The following is a 10110-nucleotide window of genomic DNA, read 5'->3' as shown; positions in this document are numbered from 1 at the left end:
ATATTGTTGCTCGTCTGATGAGACTGCAATGTACTGGGTTTGCGGCTGGATATACGAAACTACCCTTTTTGTTCCAAGGTTATGTGTCGATGGACATGGGTATATTTTATATAAGCTGTACGTTTTTTGCTCTAAAAGAGGTATGGTGAGTTCGAAAAGTATCCTTCCTCTGGTGAAAATTACATTTAAATTTGTTATTTTTTCAATTTGTTCCATAAGTAATTCTTCGGGTGTTAAGGGAAATTCATAAACAAGTGTTTCCTTAATTTTTTGAGCTGATCTCAATAATTGTTCTGGCGACAGAATAGCAGGGTGCCTTGTTTCGCTAACAATATTGCATCTATTAGCAACAGTAGGTTGGTGCTATAATCGTCTAACCCTCTTTCTATTTCGATTACAGAGTCCCTGATGGATGCTTCGAAACGTAATCTGCTAATGTCTGACTGTGTCTCTTGTAATGCTTCGGAGTGTATGACCATCGTTTTCGTCAGTTGCGATACAATTTGAGTTAAATTAATTAACCTTGCATGTGCGAGTGAAAATTCTCCTTTTATAATATGCGTTTGTTTAGCTATTATTTCGGTAATTTCGCGTTGATCCTTATAAACTTTGTTTAATTCGCGGTTGTAGTATTCTGCATCTTCTTGTGATAAAGTTCCAAATAATGTTTTGCTGAGAGTGCCGATGAATCCAAAAGGTACGCTGCGCCGTGGGGATGGTTTTTTAAAATGTGGGGTATCACCTATTGCAGTGCGTATCAGATTGCTGTAATGCACGGTGTTTTCTTCTTTCTTGATTAACCGAGGTCCCAATTCCTTGCTGAGGCAGTTGATGGAATCGTGGCGATTACAGAGTTGATTCGTCGATGAAATGTAATGCTTCACATGCGGAGCATAGCTGAGGTACCGAGTAACATCTAGAGAGGTGACTAGGCGCCATTGTGATTGGAAGGTCCTTATATCAGGTAATTTTTCATAGAAGAGTCCGGTGTCTCCTTCGAGTGGTGTTATGATTTGATCGTCGCTAATGACAGCGAGTGGCAACAGGAGCAAATATGCGAAGATCATGGTTGGTTTTCAGCTGTGAATGGAGAGTAGGCATGTTTTAATTTGTCCTGATGCTTTGTGATTAACTTATTGTGCGTTCGTAATACTACGTTATTCAGGTCTGTCACGTCTATTATCTGGTATGGTCCAATGTAATGTGGATCAAATTTACTGGTGCGCGGTTCTTTGAGTACGTAGACAGAGTCGCCTTTGTTAAATGTTGCTGGTCTTGCGTGAGCATCGTAATAATTTTTCGAACGAATTTTTGCTTTGTTTAGGTTATCGGAAGCTATATTACGAATATTAGTCATGTGTGTTATTAATTCTATTAAGTAGTCTCCAAACGACTTTAATTTTTCGCCAGTTGGGAAAGAACTTGGTTCTCGAGCTGGTTTTCCAAAGATTAATTCGTATGGGGTGAAATTCGTTGCTTCGTGAACGGATGTGTTATAAGAGAACATTGCAAACGGTATTAGTAAATCCCAGTCTTCGTAATTATCCATGTAATGCTTGAGATATTCGGTGAGTACGATGTGACTTCGTTCTAAAGATCCGTTGGTTTGTGGTCTATATCCCGAGGTTGTGATTTGTTTGATTTTAAATATTTCGGATAAATTTGTCATAAGTGTTCCGATGAAGCTAGTTCCTTTGTCTGTTAATATTGCGCGGGGTGTACCGTAGATTGCGATGAAATGTCTAGCGAACGCATCTGCAATTGTAGCAGCTCGAATATTAGGTATTGCTACAGCTACGCAATATTTCGTTAGATTATCTTGAATAGTGAGAATATGTCTGTTCCCGCTGGGTGTAATTGGTAAAGGTCCCACTGTATCCAAGGAAATTTTGTCGAAGGCTCCTATAGGTGTGTCGGTGATCAACATCGGCTGACGAGTTTTCGCGCGAACTAATTTCTGCTCTTGACAACTTTGACATCTTCGGATGTAGTCTTGAATGTCGTTGCGCATTTGTGGCCAATAGAATTTTGATCGGATGCGTTTGTAGGTCTTCGTTACTCCTTTGTGTCCTCCAATTAAACTGTCGTGAGCTTCGCAAATGATGTGCTGTCTGTCCTCTTCGGATGGTGTAGTGATGATACAGTTGCATAAAGTAATCTGTAGGCAGGTTCCTATGAAAACCTCTTCTAATATCTTGACGAATTCATTGGACGGTATTTTGTGAAGGTCTCCCGTGGCAGAAATTCGAAATGATTTAATCTGATTTTGATCCAGGGTGTGTTGAAGAGTTTTCAATCCGTTAAGCACGTCTACTCTTTTAATATTATCAAAGAAGTTATCCAAGACTATTATACTAAAGGTTTTAAATGATCCATTGTCGGTTGTTATCACCCGTCCCTTTTTCGGTTCAGCTGCTAAAAGATTCGGTTTATTAATCATTTCGGTGTCCAGCAATAATTTTCCAACTGGGTTTACTAAATTGCAATCGGCAGAAATGAAGTGTACGTAATGTCCTTCTTCAGCGGTAAAGGTGTTTGAAGAAATGATAATCTTATGTGGTTGGTCTAGCGGGATCTCTTCCAGATTGTCAAGGTCATTTGAATTCTCGGTGTCGGTAGTGAAGGATGGGTAAGGGTCAAGCGTGCGGTCGAAAACCCTTGATTGAGTTGACCTGCTGTCAGGTGGTTGTTCCACACTGACTTCGGTCGTGGCTCCTGCAGGTAGCTGGTTTATTGAGGGTTGTAAAGGTTCATCCATGACTTCTGTTGATACTTGTGGTGTACCAAATAAATCTTGTTGAATGTTTCTTGCATTTTCTATTACAGTATTTTCGGCCGGTTCCTCAAAGGATATCAGATCGTCAAATAAGGTTTGGTCCTTATCTAAAGGAACGATTTGAGTGGAGTTTGCTGCGGGCGAAAAAGTGTTTATGGTTCCCTGGCGTTCATCTGGCATGGTTACCTCTTGAGATAAGCTGGGAAAAGATCTGTTCTTGTGTATAATTGGAGAATGTTGAACGTTCCCACGTGCGGTGTCTTCTATCTCGTCTGAACTGCTACTTGTCTCCCGGTACTTAGGTCGGTTTTCCCTGTCGCGACGTAGCTGTCGTATACGGTGCCCAATTGTCTCGGTGTTAGCGTCTGTTTTCGGTATCTGGACTTTGAAGTCAGGATCCTGGAGTTCTCGTGGAATAAGTGGTAGGCAGGCAGAAGAGGGGTTGCGCGATAATGCGTCTGCGTTCTTATTCGTCTTTCCGGATTTGTGGACAACCTGGTACTCGTACTCCAAAAGTCGGAGTTTCCATTTCATTAGTCTAGAAGTGGGGTCTTTGACAGAGTGTAGCCATAACAGTGGTCTGTGATCTGTAACGAGGGTGAATGGGGTTCCATAGATATAAGGCCTGAAGTATCTTACGGCGTAAACCATGGCCAAACATTCCTTTTCAGTAGCTGAGTAGTTCTTCTCAGGTTTATTTAGGCTGCGGGATGCGTAGGCAATCGGCAGGTCGCTTCCTATGTCGCCTTGGCTAAGTACAGCTCCAATAGCGTAATCGGAGGCATCTGTTGTTACAATAAATGGTTTACTGAAATCTGGATATTGCAATATGGGTTGTTGACAAAGTTCGTTACGTAATTGCTTAAAACTTTGGCCTTGTTCTTCAGTCCATTTGAATTTGATGCCTTTTCCTAATAGGTTAATTAAAGGTTTTGCCTTTGTGGTGAAATTAGGTACGAATCTTCGGTAATATCCTACAAGTCCTAAGAATTGTTGAATGTTCTTCTGCGTTGTAGGTGTAGGAAAATCTTGAACAGCTTTTAGTTTCCTAGGATCGGGTCTTACTCCTTCCTTTGAAATAATGTGTCCAAGGTATGCAACTTCCTTTCGCAAGAATTGACATTTGTTGGTCTGCAGGGTTAATCCATGTTCTCGAAGGCGATTTAGCAACTTTTTGACTTTAATATTATGTTCCTGTAAGGATGATGCATAGATCACTATGTCATCCAAGTAGACAAAGAGGTCTGCTCCTTGAAGTCCAGTGAGTGCTTGATCCATGAGGCGTTGAAAAGTGGGTGGTGCATTCTTTAATCCGAAAGGCATTCGAGAGAATTCGTAATGTCCATTTGGAGTAGTGAATGCTGTTTTTGCTTTATCTTTCGGATCCATCTCTATTTGATGAAATCCACTAGCGAGATCAAAGACTGAAAAATATTTAGCTCCTCCTAGTCGATCTAAAATCTCGGTGATTTGAGGTAATGGATATTTATCAGAAATTGTTATTTCGTTGAGACCGCGGAAATCTATCACCAATCGCCAACGTTTTACTCCATTTTCATCTTCTTTCTTTGGTACGATCCATAAAGGTGAATTATATGGAGATTTAGAAGGTGTAATTATATCATTTGATAATAAGGCGCTGATTTGTTTTTGAATTTCCTTTTGATGAATGAGAGGATAGCGATATTGTCTCGTATTGATTGGAATATCGTTAGATGTATGAATTGAATGTTTAAAGTCGGAAGCCTTACCTAGTTTATCTCCAGGAAGATAAAATCGGTCAGGAAATTCTTTAACTAAATTTGTAACAAAATTTAGTTCCTCCTTGTTCAAATGTTTGGTGTTTAGAGTTTCCAAGATTTTCTGTTTCTTATCTTCGTTAGTTTTAAAATTTAACGGGTGTTCTGCAGCTGAGTAAAAATCTTCATCTGATGAACTGAAGATATCAAACGGCTCCAATGTTTGCGGTTCTATCTCCACGTCTAGGGGTTCATCGCTGGTGTTTGTTGCCATAACGTAGCACTTTCCTTCACTGTTCTTTACAACTGCTTCCCCTATGTACAGATGTTCGAGGGTCTTGATACGTGGTAAATATCCTTCCCTAATCCTTGGGTTTGTTATTGTTATAGCAATCTGTTGCGACGTCCTAGGTTCAATACGATGTTTGGTAGACGTCGGTAGTTTGTTAGTTTGAGGTATGTCCTGATAATTTGAAAAACGTAGAGGTCGGGTAGGTTTATTTTTTAATACCAAAGTCCCATGGTAATAGGAAATTTCGGCCTCCTCCTGTTTTAAAAATGGGCTTCCTATTAGTCCGTCTGCTTCTATTGCAAGCTCTTTTACCACATAGAAAAGTGCGGGAGCTTCGTGGATGTGAAGAATTGTTGTTCCTAATGTATGAATTGGATTAGTTGTAATTCCAGTTAATTCAATTTCTTCCCGAGAGTTTATCGTAGCATTTTCTCCCAGGGCGGTAATAACTACTAAATTTACGGATGCTCCGCCATCAATTAAGAATTCTCCCGTTCCTGACTCCAGTTCTGGAACCTTGGTTTTGATGCGTGGGGCAGGTGCTTCCTTGACGAGGTTTCCTCTTCGAAGCGGACTGTCCTTTGGCGAGCTTCTTTGTTTCCGCTCATCGTGTCGCCTATACGTTGAGCGCGATCGAAGTTTAAAGACTTGTTAGATTCGACAGATGAATCTCGCGAGTCTCGTTGATATCTCGGACTACGCGGATGTTTCCTACAGGATTTTCCGTCATGTCCGGTCGTACCGCAATGCCAGCAGTATAAACTCGGCTTGCGATTTTTATCGGGATTTTTTAAGATGGAATAATGTTTTTCTCCATCATCTGCGTACGATGAGTCGGAGCGATAAGAAGGGGATTTCGAGGGGCTCCGGTGACGCAAAGTCCAGGCCGTCGTACGTGTCCGTCCTTCTCGTTCCTCTTCAAAACCAGATGTTCTTGTAGACCGATCCCTGTTTTCGTCGTACCTACTTGGAGAATGTGGATACGACACTTGACGGTCGTTGTGGCGAGAATCTTCAGCGTAATGTTCTCGACGAGACCACCTGGAGGGTGAATCATTACGGGGCGACTGTCGCCGATTCCTTAATTTTCTGTCTATCTGGAGCACGGCGTCGTAAGCTTGTTCAAGTGTTTTGATGTCTTGAGTTTGAGCCGACACTTTCCAGGAAATTCGATCTGGTAAACCATCGATGAAGTTTTCTTTAACGTCCTTTTCCATTTCTTTGACGAAGTCTTCAGCATGATCCAGATATCTTTCCCGAATAGCTCCGCGCGCACAATAAACGAGATGACTGGTCCTGTCGACGTATTGTCGCAGACTTTCTCCTTCACGAATATGTAATTTCGCGATTTCTACTTGGAAGTATGACAAACTTCTTCCCGGCGCGAATCTCTTTTTCAAATGTTGGACTAATGTCTTAACAGAGTTGAATTTGTGCTCTAACGTGCACCTACGTGCCGGACCGATCAGTTTTGTTAAAATTATCGCAAGATACTCAGCTTCCGTACCCTCAGGAATCAAAGTTAACCCGTCTTCCACATTTTGTGCAAAGCGCGTCAAGGGTGGACTTTCACCGTCGAAGGTTGGAATTGACATAGTAATGTTCTGTATACATGTCCGTTGCGTCAAAAGCGACATTGAGTTTGCAATTGAAACTGTCAGGTTCATAATGTCGTTAGAAGAGACGTTAGCCTGTGTGCTTGTCATTTTGAAACTTTCTTAAGTGACTTGACTAGCGAAAACTAGTATATTGTCAATAATAAATTACGAGTGATTTTAACGTATTTAAAAACCAAATTTTACGGCGATTCTAATGCAGTAGCATCCCACCGCTGTCACCAGTTCTGTTACGAGCCGGGGCTGCGGCAACGCGAGAGGCCGGCGAGAAGGGTATTTCCCAAGGAATATGGTTAACGAATTTGTTAGTAAGGTGCGCGGACGAACCTGATGCGAAATCAGGGAGCCGCTTGGATTATTGACGGCGAGGACGAACCTGATGCGAAATCAGGGAGCCTCTAGGAATGGAGTCAAGCGCGGACGAACCTGATTTGAAATCAGGGAGCCGCAGGAGGGTGAAACGTCGTGAACGAACCCGATGCGAAATCGGGGTGTCACTAGGATGATGTTCACAGACGAACTCGACGCGAAGTCGAGGAGCTGTTAGGAGGTTGGATTATTCACAGACGAACCTGGTGCGAAACCAGGGAGCTGTTCGGAGGTTGGTAGACTTACAGACGAACCTGGTGCGAAACCAGGGAGCTGTAGGATACGGACGAACCTGATGCGAAATCAGGGAGCCGTAGGAGGGTTACACGTGGACGAACCCGATGCGAAATCGGGGAGCCACTAGGTTGGTAAAATTCCTTTATTTGGATGAAAGGTTGCTAACTAACCTGATGCTAGATCAGGGAGTCGCGGGAAATGTTATTAATGCCTCGTAACTCTTAATTTTTATTTGATACAACTCGAGCGGTAAAGTTGTATCAGTGGGTGAGCGCTACTAAGTTTATAAGGATCGCTGGGTAAAAGATGGGTTTTAACGAATCAACTCGATTTAGAAGTGAACACCATTCGTGTATTCAAGATTAGTTGGTACAAATGTGAATGTCGCGATTAAATAGTGTAATAAATGTGTGAAAATTACCACTAATTTGCTCGGTGTTGACGCACTGGCGATGCGGGGCGTACGAGCGGCTATTACAAAGTGCCCAATAGAATGTAAACCGAACTCGCGGATTCTATGGGGTCAACTGTGATTCCGACAGAGACTTTAGCTCGATCTTACTGAATTCAACCGACTCGGTACGAGCGTGACACAACGTTACTCTACGCGTAACTGTGCTGCTTTTAACCGCAGAGGGTAGAAACCAAAGGGTTTATATAGTCCCAAAAATGAGTGGGGATGCATTTGAAATTTCCATATAAGGAAATTCTTCGGGGTCGTCGTCGTGTCACTCCCGTTCCCATGGTCGTGATCCAGATGGTCGAGATCATGACCCCCCTTAGTGGTATGTGATAAGCAAAAGGATTTTTAGGGCGTTTTCCCTTCGTAGACGCGAGCTCGAAAAGTGGTTGAGAGCGGCGTATGGGGAAAATTCCACATACGTAACAAATATTAGCATAAAATTAAACGTAACGTATGAATAAACAGAATACATGCGATACTTACTTCAGCTCCATCTCCACACAGTACACAGTCTAGGCGATCATACATGCTCCTGCGAACATTAAAATTTATAAGAAAATATGTCTTAAATTATTATCTACTAAACAAGACTCTGAACATTCGCACTTCGCGCATAACCCTACTTTTCTGTCTTGCAGATAATGCGAATCTTGATTTCCGCGACGTAGATAATTAGAAAGTATTCAATTCCATAATTACGTTTGCCTTCTGGATACGACGAGATGCTTTGTCTGGATATTGATGGATGAAATTACTTGGAATATTCTTCGATTTTGCCGGCACTGACTGCCACCGCCAGTGACTGCCACCTCAGACCTCGAAAACTGGAAGTGGCACCCGTTGCCCGTTGTGCTTGAAGACGTACGCTCAAAGAATATTCTAAGTAATCTCATCCGTCAATATCCAAACAAATCATCTCGGCGTATCCAGAAGGCAAACGTAATTATGGAATTGAATACTTTCTAATTATCTACGTCGCGGACATCGAGATTCGCATTATCTAGAAGACAGAAAAGTAGGGTTATGCGCGAAGTGCGAATGTTCAGCGTCTTGTTTAGTAGATAATAATTTAAGACATATTTTCTTATAAATTTTAATGTTCGCAGGAGCATGTATGATCGCCTAGACTGTGTACTGTGTGGAGATGGAGCTGAAGTAAGTATCGCATGTATTCTGTTTATTCATACGTTACGTTTAATTTTATGCTAATATTGTATTTGTTTTCAGCGCTAACACAACGCGGAACATGATGATTCTACACAAAAAAGAAGTCGAAAATACTGAATGAAATTTCCTGATATCGCCCCTACTAGGTACCAGTGGTTACGGGACGTGGATTTGTAAATGTAAATGTTGAAAGTCCCTCTTTGGATTTATATGCGCTTATATTATTTTGTAACAATTGTAATCACTGATCCTGTATATTATTAAAGAAAGAATAAATACTTTTTGAAATAAGTAGAATTAATTATTTAATAAACTGTAGAATCTGCTTGTTGGTCATGTGGGGTAAGGATGCACGTTGGTCCATGTGACGTCACGCGTAGGAAATTCTTTGGCAATTGTGGCCTTCAGATGGCGCTGTTGGATGTGTCAGGCGAGCAGCAGGACCTGCCGTCGATCTGCCGTCGATCTGCCGGCAGACCCTGACAAGCAGACCCTGCCGGCAGAACCGTAGCTGAATGCGGACGTAGGCTGCATCGCAGCTGCCGGCAGATCCTGCGCTCTCCTGGCAGACCCTGCTGTCAATCTGCCGGCAGACTGCAGATGGCTATCAGGGTAGTAGTATAAGTTAGAATCTGCAAAATTATAATAATAACTCGACAATAATGCTTGCAAGTTGGACATGCTATTGTATCCAAGTACAGAGGAGGACATACTATACTGAATGATATTATATAAAAATGAATGAAAGGAATAATACTGGAAATAATCTCACTTCAATATTATATTTATTTTTAAAGTAACAGGAATAATAAAGTAATTCGCGGTAGATATAGGAAGACTTTTTTATTTATTGTCACATTTTTCCAAGACTATTTTCATCCTCTGGCATGGACACACAACATTTGTGTACTCAGCATAATAAATTCAGGGACATACAATAAACAAAAATATAATTTTTGTTGAATTTATAAAAAAGATAAAAATGTAATTTTTATGCAGCATAAACCGTCAAGCATTATTTCTTGCATATAAAAACTCAAATTTCATAAAAAGTAGACATACAATATGTGTGCACTAAGCCATCCCAATATTTTTGAGTACCTTTTTTATATTATTTGTTAATAGCCAACGGTTATATGGACAGGAACATTAAAGGAATTGAAGCATCATAAAATAGTAATAAACCCCGTAAACATTGTGTTTCATAATTATTCCAGTTCAGAATTCGTTCATGAAATCCGCTACTGAAAATGCGCAGGCTGGATGCGCGTGATTATTATGTGGTCGGCTCCTCGAAGTGACAGAAAATATAACCTATATGCTATACCCGATTTCCTACAGATACTGTTGGAGCGTAATAATAATGTTTTGAAAGGATGCTAAAAAGTTCACAAATGTTTCGTAAAAGAACGAAATAGCCACTAAACATTTGTTGTCATATAGCATATATT

General features: G+C 41.2%; 1 long non-coding RNA gene across 1 annotated transcript; it reads left to right on the top strand.

The window, feature by feature from the left end:
* The first annotated feature begins 8350 nt into the window (after positions 1 to 8350).
* LOC143368092 (uncharacterized) lies at positions 8351 to 8995 on the top strand. The gene is made up of 3 exons (XR_013085146.1): positions 8351 to 8431; positions 8599 to 8647; positions 8720 to 8995. It is a non-coding gene; the product is annotated as an uncharacterized LOC143368092 (long non-coding RNA).
* Positions 8996 to 10110: the final 1115 nt, after the last annotated feature.

Source organism: Andrena cerasifolii, chromosome 4 (assembly GCF_050908995.1).
Source record: "Andrena cerasifolii isolate SP2316 chromosome 4, iyAndCera1_principal, whole genome shotgun sequence".
Lineage (NCBI taxonomy): Eukaryota > Metazoa > Arthropoda > Insecta > Hymenoptera > Andrenidae > Andrena > Andrena cerasifolii.
The sequence above is the reverse complement of the archived record's forward strand: the minus strand, read 5'-3'. Positions and strand labels throughout refer to the sequence as shown.